Raw genomic sequence first — 21304 nt, 5'->3', positions numbered from 1 at the left:
TGGTCTTTTTTTCTGAGCTACTCACAGACCCGTTACCTTAGTTAGGGGCCGCAACTTATCATGATACATGATTTATTGATTGTCGTTTGCTCTATGTCCAATGGGAAATATTTCATACATGTCACAAGACCAAATAAACAATAAATACAAAAAGTATATTCTGCAAGTGGGGACGGAACATGAAATTTTCAAAATGAATTAATTGAAAAAACTTTATGACACATTAAAGGCATTGCAAAAAAGTACGCAAAACAGTTTAGTTTTTGTCATAAAATAAGAATATTACAGTAATTTTTCAAAATCCCGATTTTCCAACTTATTTTGTAAACTTTTTCCATTTCCGAATGTTGGTTATTTACACATTTTCACTATTCCACAGTATGAATTTCTGTTCAAACACAACCCTTATCATGCTTATTGTCATTTAAATAGTTAATATCAGTTTAACGCATCTTCTCATCCAATAAGAATGGTAAAAGTAACTTGTAGTTCTGTCCCAGCATGTTCATTATTTTCTTCTTGGGAGATTAATTTGTATATAATGTCATATTACCTTTAAGAGTTCTTTTGTTTGTAACACATCAATTGCTGGACTGTAAAAGAATAATAAAAAACACTATATTAGAATGTTAAAGTAATAAAGAGGATAGTGAATACATATTTAAAAGTTGAATTTGATTTTAAGACAGTTCTTTCTCCTACGCCTTTATTCAGGTTTCAAAAAAAAGACACAGAACATGCGTCAATTGTTTCTAAGTTATTGATTATATAGTTCAATTTAGCTTTAAAACTTTACTAAGGTAAAAAGGTAAAGATGAATATTTTATGAATAATATAGTTCATGTCAAATGATCATCGGCTTCATAGCCCCCTCCCCCCCCTCCCCCCTAAACAGTGTTGTCCGAGATATTTTGAAATAGCACCTCCACCAATAGAAATATGTATAGCACTCATTGCCTGGTACATCTAAATTGCTATACTTGGTAAAACATTCCATTGTAAAGAAAGAGGGTATGAATTTAGTACCCTGATAATTTAGTAGCCTGGGAGAACACTGCCTGAACAAATGGTTATAAAAAAAATCTTAAAATATAAATATGGCAAGTGGAAGCTTCTTGCAAATTTGTTAATTCATTGGAAGTGTGGCAACTTACAACATTGATAGATAACATCACAAAATATTTCTGATAATCAGACATTTAATTCTGCTTTGTTGACATTTCCAACATTGATTAGTAAACAATAAACATGATAAATAATATTTTGTTTCTTTTCCAACCTCCTCCTCATTTTACCTTTACCCCCATACTATCAAATTTCAATAGTCAAATGACCATCTGCAGAAAGATGCGTTCATTTATAAACCCTTAAACTTACCCATCCTGATTTACAGAACTTTTGTGATTGGATTGAGCAATCAAATATTATTTATTGTAGATTTTAGACTCATGCAAACATATATCATAAACATTCTATCTGTGCTTTACTATGGGACAAAGTTAAAGCGAAAACTTTAGATGAAACTGATGATTTATCATATTAATGTCAAAGTAATCATTGTTGTCAATATATGCAAAATTTGTATATATTTGACACAAATCATATAACTTACAGATATAAGAAAAATATATGAAATAAGATGTTTCAAGTAGAATGTTCTTGTATATAGAAGTATGAATCCATAGTTTTCATGGAAAACAGGAAGTAAAACAACCAAATATATGCACTTCATATGCACCTATTTAATCAAACTAAAAAATGTGTCCATGAGACAAAACATTTGAACGTAACGTGAACTGGTGGTCTCAGACCTACCACTTCATGAATAATTTCAAGTTTCTTTGCTCTGTAATCATCTAGTAGTCTGAAGGTGTAGATAGCTGTATTGTCAGTACTATTTCCATCACTGTCTAACGCATTGTAATTTATAACAGTGTAGAAATCTGGAAATCCAGGCACTGTCGAAATTACTTTCCAATTGTATGTTCCTTCATTGAACGTATGTCGAACCTTTTTTCCGACAAGAATAGGTGCTTTTGATGATTTCTGTCGACTGATAAGTTTTATAACATTAGATGTTAGATCTGCTATGCTCAAAGCTTTCCCTTTGGGTGTAGCATTGAATATTGTTTTATCTTTCACATACTGCTTCTAATCATTTTGTCTGAATCTTAGTTGTGAAACGAGGGCCTTGCGTTTTTCTGTTTGCTTTGAGATATATCTAAGAGTTTCATCCACTGCACTACAACTTTGCCATAATCCATAAAATATGATATCGGTTGTTTCCTTTTTTTCTTCTAGTAGGTATTTTCCTTTTTTTCTGGAATGCTTCCTGCTTTGCTTTTAAAGCATTAAACCTTTTCCTCTCGATTTCCACACATCTTGTTTTGAATTATTGTTTTGCCTCCCTGCCTTGTTTTCTGGCATCATTTAATATATTGTCCCGATCTGCTCTAGGTAAGCTGTCTAGCCAATCAATAGTCTTGTTAAATGAGAAGGTAACAAAAGCTTCATTTGTTAATATAGTTGCATTGGGTCTTTGGCGTACCATAAAATCAAGCATGCCAAAGGCCCTCTCAGGTAACTTATTGTGCGGTATAACTGACAAAGTATCTTCAACCAGGGTTTGGTACATACTATTGACCACTTGGTATTTGTTATTTCATTGCCACTTTAAGTAAATTATGAAATGAAATAAATAAAGTCTGGGCAACTTGGACAGCAATTGAGTCTTTACCCTCATTCTGCAGTTTTAGACAGTCATAAAATTTATCTTCATGTAGAAGAGTTTGAACAAAAGGAAATGACTCACAATTAATAAAGGAATTACCATCTTTGCTATTAGAATCCAAGAAATCCAAGAGAACTTCAAAGTAATCATTCATTTCCAAAACATGTTTATTTCCTTCAATCAGTCTCCACAATGGTACAGTAAGGCAATCGGTCACATGATTTCATGTTAATAAGTGAATTCTCCCATGAGAAATATTATGTTGAATCTATTTCCTCTAAAGAATACAAAATTATTCTTTTCATTCTTATCTCGACAATATGAACTAAAATAGCTGAAACAGCCACATTTTTCATAAACACCTCGTGCAAAACTCTTTGCACAAAACCTTAAAAAGGTTTTTACTTTGCCATCAAATTAAGACAGAAAAATTTCGTCTCTCTCATTGGCTTGAAATTCATTTTAAAGTTCACCAATGACATAACATTCGCCTTCATCTTTGTATAATGCCTCAACTTCCTTTAGGGCCAGAGTTGCACATTCAGCAAAATTAACAAGAAGATGAAGGCCAATATAAATATAAATATGGCAAGTATAAGGTTCTTGCAAATTTGTTAATTCATTGGAAAAGTTGCAACTTACAACATTGATAGATAACATCACAAAATATTTCTGATAATCAGACATTTAATTCTGCTTTGTTGACATTTCCAACATTGATTAGTAAACAATAAACATGATAAATAATATTTTGTTTCATTTCCAACCTCCTCGTCATTTTACCTTTACCCCCATACTATCAAATTTCAATAATCAAATGATCATCTGCAGAAAGATGCTTTCATTTATAAACCCTTAAACTTAACCATCCTGATTTACAGAACTTTTGTGGTTGGATTGAGCAATCAAATATATTTTATTGTAGATTTTAGACTCATGCAAACATATACCATGAACATTCTATCTGTGCTTTACTATGGGACAAAGTTAAAGCGAAAACTTTAGATGAAACTGATGATTTATCATATTAATGTCAAAGTAATCATTGTTGTCAATATATGCAAAATTTGTATATATTTGACACAAATCATATAACTTACAGATATAAGAAAAATATATGAAATAAGATGTTTCAAGTAGAATGTTCTTGTATATAGAAGTATGAATCCATAGTTTTCATGGAAAACAGGAAGTAAAACAACCAAATATATGCACTTCATATGCACCTATTTAATCAAACTAGAAAATGTGACTATGAGACAAAACATTTGAACGTAACGTGAACTGGTGGTCTCAGACCTACCACTTCATGAATAATTTCAAGTTTCTTTGCTCTGTAATCATCTAGTAGTCTGAAGGTGTAGATAGCTGTATTGTCATTACTATTTCCATCACTGTCTAACTCATTGTAATTTATAATAGTGTAGAAATCTGGAAATCCAGGCACTGTCGAAATTACTTTCCAATTGTATGTTCCTTCATTGAACGTATGTCGAACCTTTTTTCCGACAAGAATAGGTGCTTTTGATGATTTCTGTCGACTGATAAGTTTTATAACATTAGATGTTAGATCTGCTATGCTCAAAGCTTTCCCTTTGGGTGTAGCATTGAATATTGTTTTATCTTTCACATACTGCTTCTAATCATTTTGTCTGAATCTTAGTTGTGAAACGAGGGCCTTGCGTTTTTCTGTTTGCTTTGAGATATATCTAAGAATTTCATCCACTGCACTACAACTTTGCAATAATCCATAAAATATGATATTGGTTGTTTCCTTTTTTTCTTCTTGTAGGTATTTTCCTTTTTTTCTGGAATGCTTCCTGCTTTGCTTTTAAAGCATTAAACCTTTTCCTCTCGATTTCCACACATCTTGTTTTGAATTATTGTTTTGCCTCCCTGCCTTGTTTTCTGGCATCATTTAATATATTGTCCCGATCTGCTCTAGGTAAGCTGTCTAGCCAATCAATAGTCTTGTTAAATGAGAAGGTAACAAAAGCTTCATTTGTTAATATAGTTGCATTGGGTCTTTGGCGTACCATAAAATCAAGCATGCCAAAGGCCCTCTCATGTAACTTATTGTGCGGTATAACTGACATAGTATCTTCAACCAGGGTTTGGTACATACTATTGACCACCTGGTATTTGTTATTTCATTGCCACATTAAGTAACTTATGAAATGAAATAAATAAAGTCTGGGCAACTTGGACAGCAATTGAGTCTTTACCCTCATTCTTCAGTTTTAGACAGTCATAAAATTTATCTTCATGTAGAAGAGTTTGAACAAAAGGAAATGACTCACAATTAATAAAGGAATTACCATCTTTGCTATTGGAATCCAAGAAATCCAAGAGAACTTCAAAGTAATCATTCATTTCCAAAACATGTTTATTTCCTTCAATCAGTCTCCACAATGGTACAGTAAGGCAATCGGTCACATGATTTCATGTTAATAAGTGAATTGTCCCATGAGAAATATTATATTGAATCTATTTCCTCTAAAGAGTATAAAATTATTCTTTTCATTCTTATCTCGACAATATGAACTAAAATAGCTGAAACAGCCACATTTTTCATAAACACCTCGTGCAAAACTCTTGCACAAAACCTTAAAAAGGTTTTTACTTTGCCATCAAATTAAGACAGAAAAATTTCGTCTCTCTCATTGGCTTGAAATTCTTTTAAAGTTCACCAATGACATAACATTCGCCTTTATCTTTGTATAATGCCTCAACTTCCTTTAGGGCCAGAGTTGCACATTCAGCAAAATTAACAAGAAGATGAAGGCCAATATAAATATAAATATGACAAGTATAAGCTTCTTGCAAATTTGTTACTTCATTGGAAATGTTGCAACTTACAACATTGATAGATAACATCACAAAATATTTCTGATAATCAGACATTTCCAACATCGATTAGTAAACAATAAACATGATAAATAATGTTTTGTTTCTTTTCCAACCTCCTCGTCATTTTACCTTTACCCCCAAACTATCAAATTTCAATAATCAAATGACCATCTGCAGAAAGATGCTTTCATTTATAAACCCTTAAACTTACCCATCCTGATTTACAGAACTTTTGTGGTTGGATTGAGCAATCAAATATTTTTTATTGTAGATTTTAGACTCATGCAAACATATACCATGAACATTCTATCTGTGCTTTACTATGGGACAAAGTTAAAGCGAAAACTTTAGATGAATCTGATGATTTATCATATTAATGTCAAAGTAATCATTGTTGTCAATATATGCAAAATTTGTATATATTTGACACAAATCATATAACTTACAGATATAAGAAAAATATATGAAATAAGATGTTTCAAGTAGAATGTTCTTGTATATAGAAGTATGAATCCATAGTTTTCATGGAAAACAGGAAGTAAAACAACCAAATATATGCACTTCATATGCACCTATTTAATCAAACTGGAAAATGTGTCTATGAGACAAAACATTTGAACGTAACGTGAACTGGTGGTCTCAGACCTACCACTTCATGAATAATTTCAAGTTTCTTTGCTCTGTAATCATCTAGTAGTCTGAAGGTGTAGATAGCTGTATTGTCAGTACTATTTCCATCACTGTCTAACTCATTGTAATTTATAATAGTGTAGAAATCTGGAAATCCACGCACTGTCGAAATTACTTTCCAATTGTATGTTCCTTCACTGAACGTATGTCGAACCTTTTTTCCGACAAGAATAGGTGCTTTTGATGATTTCTGTCGACTGATAAGTTTTATAACATTAGATGTTAGATCTGCTATGCTCAAAGCTTTCCCTTTGGGTGTAGCATTGAATATTGTTTTATCTTTTACATACTGCTTCTAATCATTTTGTCTGAATCTTAGTTGTAAAACGAGGGCCTGGCGTTTTTCTGTTTGCTTTGAGATATATCTAAGAATTTCATCCACTGCACTACAACTTTGCCATAATCCATAAAATATGATATTGGTTGTTTCCTTTTTTTCTTCTTGTAGGTATTTTCCTTTTTTTCTGGAATGCTTCCTGCTTTGCGTTTAAAGCATTTAACCTTTTCCTCTCGATTTCCACACATCTTGTTTTGAATTATTGTTTTGCCTCCCTGCCTTGTTTTCTGGCATCATTTAATATATTGTCCCGATCTGCTCTAGGTAAGCTGTCTAGCCAATCAATAGTCTTGTTAAATGAGAAGGTAACAAAAGCTTCATTTGTTAATATAGTTGCATTGGGTCTTTGGCGTACCATAAAATCAAGCATGCCAAAGGCCCTCTCAGGTAACTTATTGTGCTGTAAAACTGACATAGTATCTTCAACCAGGGTTTGGTACATACTATTGACCACCTGGTATTTATTATTTCATTGACACTTTAAGTAACTTATGAAATGAAATAAATAAAGTCTTTGCAACTAAAACAGCAATTGAGTCTTTACCCTCATTCTGCAGTTTTAGACAGTCATAAAATTTATCTTCATGTAGAAGAGTTTGAACAAAAGGAAATGACTCACAATTAATAAAGGAATTACCATCTTTGCTATTAGAATCCAAGAAATCCAAGAGAACTTCAAAGTAATCATTCATTTCCAAAACATGTTTATTTCCTTCAATCAGTCTCCACAATGGTACAGTAAGGCAATCGGTCACATGATTTCATGTTAATAAGTGAATTGTCCCATGAGAAATATTATATTGAATCTATTTCCTCTAAAGAATATAAAATTATTCTTTTCATTCTTATCTCGACAATATGAACTAAAATAGCTGAAACAGCCACATTTTTCATAAACACCTCGTGCAAAACTCTTTGCACAAAACCTTAAAAAGGTTTTTACTTTGCCATCAAATTAAGACAGAAAAATTTCGTCTCTCTCATTGGCTTGAAATTCATTTTAAAGTTCACCAATGACATAACATTCGCCTTCATCTTTGTATAATGCCTCAACTTCCTTTAGGGCCAGAGTTGCACATTCAGCAAAATTAACAAGAAGATGAAGGCCACTTAAAAAATGTTTATTTTGAAGCAAGCATCTTTCTGTTCTTCAGTAAAGTCATTCCATCCATCTATGACATCCGGCATTATATCTTTTCTGTACTGAATTAACAATTCAGTAAATGCTATATTTGTTTGGCTTTATCGCTCATGAAATCTCTTATATTGCAAAAGAATTTGATAACCACTTAAGAGCTTATTGTTTTCTAAGTTATCATCACATAAATCTGAAATGTCATTCAGTATTTCTTTAAATGTATCTACGGTTGTTGATGCGGCTTTGCTATTCATTTCTCGTAATCCTAACATATAAACATTTTTATTCTCGTCACTTAGAAAATAACGATTGTACGTTTTACCAAACTTGCGTGTTTCGTCAACATATAGAGTCGTTTTCTATTTTTTCTCTAGTTCTTGCCCTACCTGAATATTACTAACAACTAATTTTTCTGTGACAATGTTGTCAATAGTGTTTCGATTTGGAGTTTGTGCTAAACTTTTTCCTGCTAACTTAAGACTCTCATTTATAACAGAATGTACATTCTCTGTTGCTACATTAGCATGATTATATCCTGACACATTCATTACTACATTCCTAAACTCCGGAGTATATGCTTTCGACTTCTCATCAAAAATAGCTATGTCCTTATCATCCTGTAACAAGGCATGGAAATAGTCAACTGTTTGTTGCGACTCATTTAATTCATATTTTAATCTATCAATTGTTGCAGATTTCTCATTTTCCTGTGTCATAATATTGTTGTAATTTGTATGAATGGAAGTGAAATCTCTTTCTAATTTTGTAAATTTGGCTGATTTCTCATTTTTAAAATTTTCAGTCGCTTGTAATTTTTGATGTAATTGTCTGATATATGATTTGTGCTTTACAACATAAGCTGCTTGTCTGCTTTTTTGTATTTTCAACATTTTAAAATTGTATCTCAATGTCTTCATAGTGTTACTTTGTTTCTGTACTTTTAATTCTAAGTTTTAATTTGTTTTCTTAATTTTTTTGTATTTCTTTTTCATGTTCCTCTAAAGTATGTTCATGTCTTCGTTTCATTGATAAATGTTCCGCAGTCTTGGCAGTATTTTCTAATTTCTGGACCAAATTTTTTGTTGTCGTTTGAGCGTCAATTTCAAATAATTCCTTCAGTAGTTCTTTTTTTTTTATCTCCTCTCTTTTTACTCACAATAGTTTTTAAGCGATGTAAACGTGCTTCTAAAACTTTGGTTGAAATGACTGTATTGAAATTTAACAGAACCATTTACACATTTTGTCCTGTGGAATTCCTTTTGATATAATGAAATCAGAAATATCTAAATTCAATTTGTTATTTAAACGTACATTAGTTTCAGTGAGTTCTGGAAGGTCTAAAAGTGGAGGAGCTGTTCAAATTCTGTGATTTCTGACATTTTTGTGTTAATCTAAATTGAAGATTTAGTCATCAAATACTCCATTAAACCATATATGGAAATGCTGGAATAAATCTTCACATTCTGTTTTATGGCCTAAGTTTCTTGGCATTGGTTCTAACCCGCCGCATTGACAAATACAGTTTTAAACTCATAAAAAAACAGAAAATATACATTGGTTTATGAGTTTCATGGGCTAGATAAAAATTGGCATCAGGATCATTTATATACTTTTCTACAAAGTCTATGATAAATAAGGCTCTTTCATTAGTGCAGTTTAAAATCCTGTCCAAATGCAAATAGTACTTCATCTGTATACGGGGGTTGAAGTCCCAATAATCTACATCGAGTACTTGATTAATAGCCATTTTCAGTGGCATTTTTCTATTAATATAACTTACATTATTAATTTGACGTGAAGATATGTATTTCAAGACACTTTTTTCTAGCCTTTCATCGCCAACAACTTCTGAGACTTTGGTAACCTGACCATATCCACCTGAGGTAACCTGACCATGTTCAGTCATACAGAGGTGACCTGGGGTAACCTGAAAATATTTGTGTTTTGTAAAGCTGATCTAGGTTAAGATGACCATGTACAGTATTGTATTGGTGACCTGAGGTAACCTGACCATGTACAGTAATACAGTGGTGACCTTAGGTAACCTGAAAATATGAGTGTTTTGTAATAAAAAGCTGACCTGGGGTAATATGACCATGTACAGTAATACGGAGGTGACCTGAGGTAACCTGAAAATATTTTTGTTTTGTAAAGCTGACCTGGGGTAACATCATCATTTTCAGTATTGTAATGGTGACCTGAGGTAACCTGACCATGTACAGTAATACAGAAATGACCTGGGGTAACCTGGAAATATTTGTGTAAAGCCGACCTAGGTTAATATGACCATGTACAGTATTGTAGGGGCACTGACTATACAAAACACTTATATTTTCAGGTTACCTAAGGTCACCACTGTATTACTTACATGGCCAGGTTACCTCAGGTCACCTCTGCATTACTGTACATGGTCATGTTACCCCAGGTCAGCTCAACAAAAACATTATATTTTCAGGTTACACCAAGTCATCTCTGTATACTGAACATGGTCATATGACCCCAGGTCAGCTTTACAAAACACAAATAATTTCAGGTTACCTCAGGTCACCACTGTATTACTGTACATGGACAGGTTACCTCAGGTTACCTCAGATCACCATTGCAATATTGTACATGGTTAGGTTACCTCAGGTCACCATTGTAATACTGTACATGGTTAGGTTACCTCAGGTCACCATTTCAATACTGTACATGGTCATGTAAATATCAAAGGCTGCAGTTTACTGGATTGTCATTAACTGCTTTGGTTTTGCGTAAGTTGAAATTTTAACTGCTTTCGATCTAAAAACAACATCATCGTCTTCATCTTCACTAAATTTGGAGAAAGGGTGACAAAATCTACATAACTATCACGTGACTAACACCATACACTGTAATTAGGTAATCAGAGAATGACGCGATATCTAGCTTGCCAAGTCATTGCCGCCAATTTTGATAAATACAGAATCTGGTTTAAAAGTGTAAAAAACGTGCATAAATTCTGCTTTCTGAAGGCTTTTACTACCCGGACGCAAAAAGAACATCATCGTCTTCATCTTCACTAAAATTTGGAGAAAGGGTGACAAAATCTACATAACTATCAGCCCAAATATCTTTTCTGATTTTTTCGCTGACATTAAAGCCTAAGGGCAAAGTATTTCTTAATAAGTAATTGGCTGTCTGCCCTATAACAGAATTGTCAATACCTAATGACTGGTCTTCTTGTTTTGTTTGACTATTGGCTGTGAAGTTTTCTGCAACTGATTGGTCTGAAGCCACTGGTGGTACCACTGAGCAGTGGACAGCGTTTGTGTATGAAGACGGCAATGGATTATGTCTCTCTTTTGATAATTATTGCAGACCGCTTCCTGTGTTGCGCTAGAGTGTATACCATACACACTTGACAATCTATCATCCGATACTCTGACTCAACTGCTGTCGGTGAAATGTAAACCAGCTCCCCTCAAATGAGCGATCATTGCTGCAGCTATTTCATCCGCTGTTGGCTTTGCTGTTGTACTTGCACTAGTCATCACAGGAGCGGCTGATGTACTTGGATCGTTGTTTCGGACTCGTTTTCGCCCTCTTAGTGGATTAGCAGTTTCAGTCAGTACCTCGGGATCTATGACGAAGTCCCTTTCTGTAAGATCGGAAGGAGCAGCTTCTTTTTGATATAGCTCTTTGTTTAGGCATCTTTAAAGGAAACAAAAATAATTCTTGAATACCCGATAATGTGTGCCAACTTACAATATAAGATGAGAAAAATGTACATGTATCACTTAATAATATTTCATTGCAAATTGTATATAGACAAAGTTCGTACAACAAACAATGTGGCACACAATAATGCAATAGTATATGACAAATAGATTGTAACCATACATGATAATAACCATGTAAGTGTATGGTACATGTAAAAAAGTATAAAACCAGTGTAATCTGATACATAAATACAAAAGTGCTCTATGTATATCAGAACCATAACCATAATGATGGTTAACCATATGTAGTATACATATTTGTTTAGGGGCCAGCTGAAGGACGCCTCCGGGTGTGGGAGTTTCTCGCTGCATTGAAGACCCACTGGTGGCCTTCGGCTGTTGTCTGCTTTGTGGTCGGATTGTTGTCTCTTTGACACATTCCCCATTTCCATTCTCAATTTCATAATGATACAAATATAACCAAATAAAACAAGTGCAAATTGTTATCATTTTACAAAATTGCACTAACATATATGATAACCATAGCCATAATGATGGCAAGTAAAACCATGTGTATAATGATAATAATTAGATAAATTAAACCAGAGCAGGGGATTGTCCGCAAAATTTGTATATACTATATACAGTATTAAATAACTGATGCATAATTTGTCATGAATAATAAAACTATGATACATTTACAGATAATGGCATACTTTAACTATAAAGCTTTTAATTATCATAAGCAAACTATGTAAACGTATCGTTTGATATGTCATTCTTATTTTAATTATTTCACATACGATGTACACTACCGACTACTTGTAGCTTAGATGTGCATACCTTCATCATTTAAATGAACTTCATCTGGCAACAAAGCTTTCGTGTTTTTCCAAAGTCCCCGATGTTTCAAGAAAGTAATATTTTTAATTGATTTCAGAGTTGAAGACAATACCCGATTCACTTTGTTTACTTCATTGTTATAATCTGAACCCGACCTTTCGGAATACCTCGGCAGTAATTGCTCAACGATCATGTGACTAACACCATACACTGTAATTAGGTAATCAGAGAATGACGCGATATCTTGAGCTAGTTTCTCAGGTTTCCTCTCGCTTGCCAAATCATTGCCGTGAATTTGAATAGATACAGAATCTGGTTTAAAAGTGTGATAAACGTGCACAAATTCTGCTTTCTGAATGCTTTTACGACCCGGACGCAATGTACTTCCACCCAAACCTGCAAATTCAACCTGAATTTCGGTACCATCGAACCCTAAATTATATCGCCCCACTGCACGATTCTCATACAAAAAGGATTCTAATCTATGTACAAATGATTGACCAAAAATTAAAACTCGATGAACCATAATGTACAAATTTAAACGATTTCCACAATATCATAAAAAGATTTAAGTAAATGATATTTTTGATGGCGTTTACCTTCTGAGCAAGTTATGTTATCGTATCTACATCTTGTCCGTAAACAATCGTAAGAGATCTTCTGTCCAAAATTAATCCATTTGAAAACATAATAACCATGATTCTTCAATGATATCATCAGCCTGTACAAATCACTACTGAGTTTATTGCTATTATTTACTACTTTACACCAGTACGAAATCATTTGCAAAGGAGATCTTCCCAATTCTCCATACACCATAAAATTTGGTGTAGTATTTCGAACTTTTAGAAATCTTTTGCAAAACTTCAAATGCACCTGTTCAAATATTTTCAAATTCTCAGAACTCCAAACCTCAGAACCATATAAAAGAATTGGTACTATCACAAAATCAAATAATTTCAGTTGCAAATATATTGGAATGTTTTCGTTTCTAACAATTCGATATACAAAATGCATCGATTTTTTGCGCTTGGTCAATAAATTTCTTTTTAACAACTACAAAAGTACCGTTATATTTAAATATAACACCAAAATAAGAAAATTTTGGAACAACCTCAAGTACTTTGTCTTGTAATAAAGATTCAAAATTCTTATTACTTTTCCTCTTACTAAATGTCATAACCTTTGTTTTATTCTTATTTACTCCTGATTTCCACCTTGAACTGAAACATGTTTAGTGATACATGTAGCTGCATACCTTCTTCTGTTTCAGATAAAATTAACGTATCACCTGCATATAATATAACAATATATTTGCAATTCATTTTGAAACGTCTTTTGATGCCAATTGATATACTTGTTACTGATTGAAACATGTAAGTACTTACATAAATTAATGCTTTCTTTTCATACATTATACATATAGATCCATACTTAGACTTGTTTTCATTAAAAAGGCACTGCTAACTAGGCATACAAGATGATAAGACCTCCAGGGGCGTAAATTGTCGAAAATTTGATATACATGTAATATTGATTCTAAATGCATCCACGAATGAGTGAATCGAGAGAGGGTTTGGTGGTCTCCCCCTAGAAACATCTTACAGTGTAAGTTTTGTTTTTGTAAGTGTTTATCTTAGATCAAAGGAGCCATATCATTTAATTTTACATAAAGGTATACTGATGATGTTCTGTCTATTAACAATACAAACTTTTCTGATCGGGTCCGATTAATAGTCATATCAAACTAGAGATTACAGACACTACATATACAGCTTCCTCTGCCTTATTTATAGAATTATTATGTTTAAATTTACCATTTTGTCCCAGGTCAGTGTTGTATTTTTGACATTGTTCTAAAACTTTTTTTTATTAATATTGTATTAATATTGTGTCATAAATCAAACTTTTTCTTTCAGTGTATATTTACTTGTTTTTGTTTATATGTCTTTTTGATCGAGTTAAGCCATTTCAATTGATATTTTATAGTGTGTCTTTTTATGTTGTAATGTTACACTTCTGTTTCAGATTAGGATGAAGGTTGGCGCCTGTTAAAATGTTTAAACCCGCTGCATTTATATGCACCTGTCATAAATCAGGAGCCTGTTGTTCAGTAGTTGTCGTTTATTGATGTGGTTCATAAGTGTTTCTCGTTTCTCATTTTTTATATAGATTAGACCGTTGGTTTTCCTGTTTAAATTGTTTTACACTAGTCATTTTGGGACCCTTTATAGCTTGCTGTTCGGTGTGATCCAAGACTCCGCGTCGAAGGCCATATTTTGACATATACTTGTTAACTCTTTATACATTGTGACTTGGAAGGAGAGTTGTCTCATTAGCACTCATACCACATCTTCTTATTTATATCATATATACCCGGAGTTTGATTACAGTGGTCATCTCAATACCAGCGTCTATGATAGACAAAATGATTTCAATTTTGAAATTTTAAGATTTCCTCACTTAATCAGTATCTTTCCAACTGCATCCACGTATAGAGTATACATTTTCAATATCATACGATATCCAGGAGCTTGTGTATGTTTGAACGTTTATTTTTAGTTGTGTTGTATTTCTGCTATGTATGTTGATACAGTTTTGGCTGCAGGATTCCAGTTATAGCCACGTCAACCAATTATGTCTGTTTTGATTCCTCAAACAATTTGGCAATATTACGGAAAATTAAATAACAGTTATACAAGAGGGCGTTAAAGCTAGATAGAAACCCAGGTTTAACTCACCATTTTCATTGGAAAATGCAAGTGCCAAGTCAGAAATATGCGCTTTGTTTCAATGTAACACAATTCAACAAAGATTTTCGTTTTATAGATATGAATGTGCATGAAAACCAATGGAAATTAGATGAGATAATTTTCACTTTTCATACGATATAAAACTTTTGCAGGACGGACACACCGTATTATTTTGTTATAAGGCAGGTAGCTGCTGTGGTATTATCAAATAATCAGATATAATGGCATCAAAATATTATAGCCCTTTTTGCAAACAAAAGTGAAGCGAAATATGCAAATCCATTCTTTTGCTATAACAATTACAAAATTTGTAATGTGTTTAACGAATAAGCGGCAACAGATCTTTCACGATCCTTTTCACGATCGTCAAATAACGTACCTGATCTTTCACGATTCAAAATATCAAATCTTTACAAATATTCCCATTTTTGCAAAGTTTCGGATTGAATTAACGCTAAACTCAAGCTAGCAGCCACTCGCTAGCAGCCACTCCGCTAGCAGCAAGTTTTCAGATATGTCTATAAACCTAAATGTTGCATAAGATTCAAACTTACTAAAACGTTTTTATTTGATATTATCACTACAATATCAGTTTTAACTTCAATTTAGCCGTCGAAAATACTATTTAATGAATTTAGAAATTTCATTTCGTGTTCAATATTTTAAAAACAAATAGTATGTGCTTTTAGCATCGCGCTTTAAGACTTCACTAAAACTGTCAACACTGAAAATTAGACATTATTTAAATGTTAACCAAATTTTCTTATTACATGTTATCGACTTTTCCATCAGAAAATTTTTGTGCGATATTGTGTGAAATAGCTTTCCATATTCTCGGCATCCTGTAAAATAGTTCCTAAAAAGTAAAAATATTTCTACGCTACAAGAATGCAAAGTTGCGTTCGTACTTGAATACTTTCATGTCATACAAATCTGTTTAACGAATCATTCTTTTTCTGCAAAAGTGGGTTTTGCTTAGTTTTGATGACACGCAGGGTTTATTTTTAGTAATCAAAGTATGGTGTGCAAGGACATAACTAATTAGTCATATTACCATTGTTTTTTAAACTCACAAGTCGAAAACAAACTGACAATGCCATGGCAAAAAACAAAGCACGACGAACAAGTACACAGAGCAATGTGTCAATCCGTCTTTCTCAATCTTCAACAAGTCTACATTCGGTTCTCTTTTCTCCGAAATCGTCAGTGGGTAGATTCTTTTCTTTTCTAAACCATTTACGTTTATGAATATATTCGGTTTATTTTTTTCAATCTTGGTAATGTTCTTGAGATTCGCTGGGAAATCAATCCTTCAAACGTTAACTCGTCTCGCATCGCTGGTACTTGGTCACATGGTCAACGCTTTTAAGGTCTACCTACCCCTTTGTTGTGTATTGAAGCCAAAACCGCCCACTTAAAACATTGCTCGTCCTGGTTCTTCACATCCATGATGGCTTTAATGTCTGCCGGCCAATTATGTAAGACCAAGTATTGAGATCTGGTAATTGATCTATATTTGCCGATATCAAATTTTATACCAATCACCTCTTTCAGTGCATTTTCACTTTGTCGAGCAATGCAACTAAGCTTCTTCTTTTTCCTTCCTTCTCCGATCATCTTTTCAAACATACAATGTTATTCACATTTATTTTTGCATATTTTCGTTTAACGTCATTTATAATTTCCATTCTTTTGAAACGGATGGTATTTTGAAATGTCTCTGGATCCATCTAGACTGGGATTAATTGAACTTGAGGCAAAGAACCCATCAATGGCTTTTTTAAAGGGTTGACTACTTTAAATTTCTATTTCGATTGTTCATTGTTTCTTCTGGTTTTCCCCCACAACACTTATGCCCTAGACCCGAATGATTTTGGCAGCGTAGGGTTAAGAGGGGATATTTGGTATGTCACGTAGTCCAACTTAACTATTGCGGGCTGTTTAAGACAAAATCAAGTTTCTCCACGTTGGTAATGGAACCGGACGTAGAAGAAGTTGAAATTGCCTCTAAAATGGCTTTAACCACTTATGCCCTTGACCCATACGAGCTTGTCAGCAAAATGGGTAGGGTGAATTAGAGTACCTTACATGTAACATATTCCGAGTAAACTATTGCAGGATAGCCAAACTATAAGATTCACCACGTTGGCCATGACACCAGAGGATCAGTTTGTCAGCATAGGTTTTGGGGTACCGGGTATGTAACATGGTCTGATTAAACTATTGCCGGCTCGCCAAACTAAGAGATTCTCCACATTGGTCATGATACAAGAGGTAGAAGAAGATATTGTCTCTAAAATGGCCTTTAGCACTTATGCCCTTGACCCATACGAGCTTGTCACTATTCGGTGAAGGGTAGGGATACTTGGTTTGTCATATAGTCTGACTTAACTATTGCCGCCTGACCAAACTAAGAGATTCTCCACGTTGGCCATGATACAAGAGGTAGACGAAGAATTGACTCTAAAATGGCCATTAGCACTTATGCCCTTGACCCATACGAGCTTGTCACTATTGGATGAAGGGTAACGGTACCTGGTTTGTCACATAGTCTGACTTAACAATTGCCGCCTTACCAAACAAAGAGATTATCCACGTTGGTACCAGAGGAAGAAGTAATATTGACTCTAAAATGGCTCATACCACGTATGCTCTAGTTCTGTAAGCGTTTATAAGTATCAGGTAGGGGGAGGGGGTGGGGGAACTTTGTATGTCTCATAGCCCGACTTACCTATTGCCGGATGGCCAAATTGAAAGGTTCTCCATGTTAGCCATGTTCCCATACAATACTTTTTTCTCTTTAATCCAATACTACCAGAGGACGAGAGAGACATTGCTTTTAAGATGGTCTATAGTACTTATGTCCTACACCCGTATGAGCTTGTCAGCATACTGTTTGAGATTCTAGCATGTTACATAGTCCGACTTAACTTTTGCCGACTGGCCATACTAAAAGAGTCGTCACGTTGGCCATGATACAAGGGGTAGATAAAGATATTGCCTCTAAAATGGCCCTTAGCAGTTATGCCATCGACTCATAGCTTGTCACTATTGGGTGAAGGGTAGGTCTACTTGGTTTGTAATATAGTCTTACTTAACTATAGCCACCTGACCAAACTAAGAGATTCTACACGTTGACCATGGTACCAAATGTATGGGTAGAGATTGCCCCTAAAATGGCTCATAGCACTTGTGCCGTAGACCCGTACGATTTTTTAAGCATAGGAAAAGGGAGTTGGGGTACAGGGTTTGCAACATAGTCCGACTAAACTATTGCCGGCTGGCCAAACTTAGAGATTCACCACGTTGGCCACTATACAAGAGGTAGAAAAAGACATTTCCTCTAAAATGGCCTTCAGCATTTATGCCCTTGATCCATACGAAGTTGTCACTACGGGATGAAGGGTGGGGGTACTTGGTTTGTCACATAGTCTGACTTAACTATTGCCGTCTGTCAAAACTAAGATATTCTTCACGTTGACCATGGTACCAGAGGTAGAAGTAGAGATTGCCTCTAAAATAGCTCATATCACTGATGCTCTATACCAGTACACTTTGCAAGCATATGGTGAAAAAAGAGAGGGTTACCTGTTATATATCACATAGTCCAATTAAACTATTACCGGCTGGCTAAACTAAGAGATTATTCACGTTGACAATGATACGAGAGGTAGAGGTATACATAGTCCGACTTAACTATTGCCGGCTGGCCAAACTAAGAGAGGTGTCACGTTTGCCATGATACAAGAGGTAGAAAAAAACATTGCCTCTAAAATGGCTCTTAGAATTTATGCCTACGAGTTTGTCAGCAGATTGGGGAAGGGGGGTGGAGTCCTGATAATCTGATGTCACATTGTCCAACTTAACTTTTGCCGGCTGGTCAAACCTAGAGATTCTTCACGTTGTCCATGGTACCAGATGTTACCACTAAAGTGGCTCATAGTACCTATGCCCTAAACCCGAACAACTTTGTCAGCATAGGCACTAGTAACTGTTTTCACTACTGAAACGGTCATTATAAACTGAACAACTCTTAAATGTCTGAATTCATCGCAAGGAAAAATGTCAAGATTTTTTTCAGTCGTTCAGTACATGTTCAGTGCACTGGCTACCGCGAGCGATCAAGTATCGGACAGTACTGGTTCAGGTAATTAAGAAACGATCACTAGCAGTTAATTAAGTACCGTCAAGAGCGTGTTTGTACAAATCAGTACATCGATAGATTAAACGTCTAGTACCGTTCAGTGCAATAGAACAATACAGGGATTGCTTCCCTTTGACAAGCAGAGGATCTTAAAAGAAATCGAAAAAAAATTATTTATAAGATAATAACAATGAATGTTTAAATAAACAAATAAATATATGTATAGATATATGTTTACATGGTGTATGTGTTCCGTGATTATTACTGTAATAAAACAATGATTTGTATAGAAACTTACTTTAAAATCTTTGATATAAATAGCAAGAGTGAAAATTATTGATAAATTATTTTTTTATTGAAATAACAAAAATCAAATCGACTTTCTATGTTAAGAATGAAAGACTTTCGTATTCGGCGTTGGTCATTTGTTACGGTTATAATGATGAAGAGTCCCGATAGCTTCCGAAAATACCCACGCTATTAATTCGCGCCATTTGTCATTTAATAATATTTACATACAATAGTCTGATAGCATTTCAAGAAGTAACGTAAGTACATTTCTTTGAAGATACGTTAACTATCTTTAGTTAAAAATAATCCTGAGCTGTACAAGAATGTTTGTTTGCAAAATAATACCGACAAACATCTACTAAGCATTTTCATCAAAGAAGGAGGGGGTGTATACAGCTGTTTAGAAATCAACACCCTTAGTTTTTTTAAACATAAGCATCGAAATATTTGCGTTATATATGTAAAATCATACAATTTCTAAAATCTCTTCGCTAGTACACAAGTGTAAATTTTGTGAAAACTGCAGTGGCAACTTTAGATGTCTATTAATGGACTATTGATCCATGTATAAACTATGATGATGGCTTTGTTGCTTTTATATTAATCAAACAATATTGTGTACCACACTATCATGTACTGGGGCTTATCGTCTGCACTTAAGCCTTTGGCTAAGGAAACAAGCACACTGTTATTTCCTTCTCTTGTTCAGTTAGAGACCATTCATCATGTTGTATGTGGGCAGTATTTGGAAGAAGAAGAAGAGACAAAAGTATCGGACACTATGTTCTGTGTGATAGATGTAGTAAAACACTTTTTGTCCTAAAACACGCTATATTGCTTCAAGTGACTTATTTCAAGAAGTACCGTGCAATGTTTTGGTGTGAAGTCACCAATGGTCATAACATGTTAATTATACAAATGCAATATTAACTTCAGTGTCTTCCTTGCAAATGTCTGATGAAAAACTTTGCTACATGTATTAATTATTTCCCAATATGTCACAACTACATATCTTTCTGTTTGCAAACTCGCCAGTTAGCTATAGAGATCCTCCAAAACATACGTTCTAGATTTATTTACAAATTTGAAACATTTCTAATAGAGTCTGACAAACATGATAGCTTTACCTTAATTACTGATGCTAACAGTTACTTCTCTATTCATTTGAAATGATCATTCTATTCTGATTAAATGTATATTTGACTTTTTTGTTAAGTTATATCATTTTTCACTTTCCTTCCGGAGTCATTAGAGAAAATATATTTATGCAGTTTTGCAGATATAAGATGAAAATGAAATACTGACTAGTGAGTGAGTGTGCAAAAAATAAATTGTTTTATATATTTTATCTAAAAAGAAATGGTTTTCAACCAATTATCAAACTTTCCTTTTTGGTACAATTTATAGTTGTTGCTTTGCAGTGGGGTATAGGTTTTGCTCATTGTTAAAGATTGACAGTGATTGTGGTGACCAATAGTTGCTAACTTCTACATCATTTGGTCTCTGATGGAGAATTTTCTTGTTGGCTGACATACCACATTTTCTTACTTTTATATTTAACTTTTGGACATAGACAGAACTGTCAGAATGATATATACATGTACCCTGTATGTAAACAATATTCATAGTCAGAGACTTGCAAATTTCTCCATAAAAACACCTGGCATCAAGGAGTAAGAGAAGACTTGTTCGTGCAGTCATAATAACTTCTTTAAATAGTAATGTTTTTTCCTGCCAACTGTATATACTGTACCTGAACTAGCACATACAAAATCCAGCTCAGCATGTCAATCTGGTAAATGTTCAAAATGTTCGAAGCAGGGTTAATGTTCATATTTCATTAACAT

Source organism: Mytilus californianus, unplaced genomic scaffold (genome assembly GCF_021869535.1).
Source record: "Mytilus californianus isolate M0D057914Y unplaced genomic scaffold, xbMytCali1.0.p SCAF_5, whole genome shotgun sequence".
In the NCBI taxonomy this organism is placed as follows: Eukaryota; Metazoa; Mollusca; class Bivalvia; order Mytilida; family Mytilidae; genus Mytilus; species Mytilus californianus.
The sequence above is the reverse complement of the archived record's forward strand: the minus strand, read 5'-3'. Positions refer to the sequence as shown.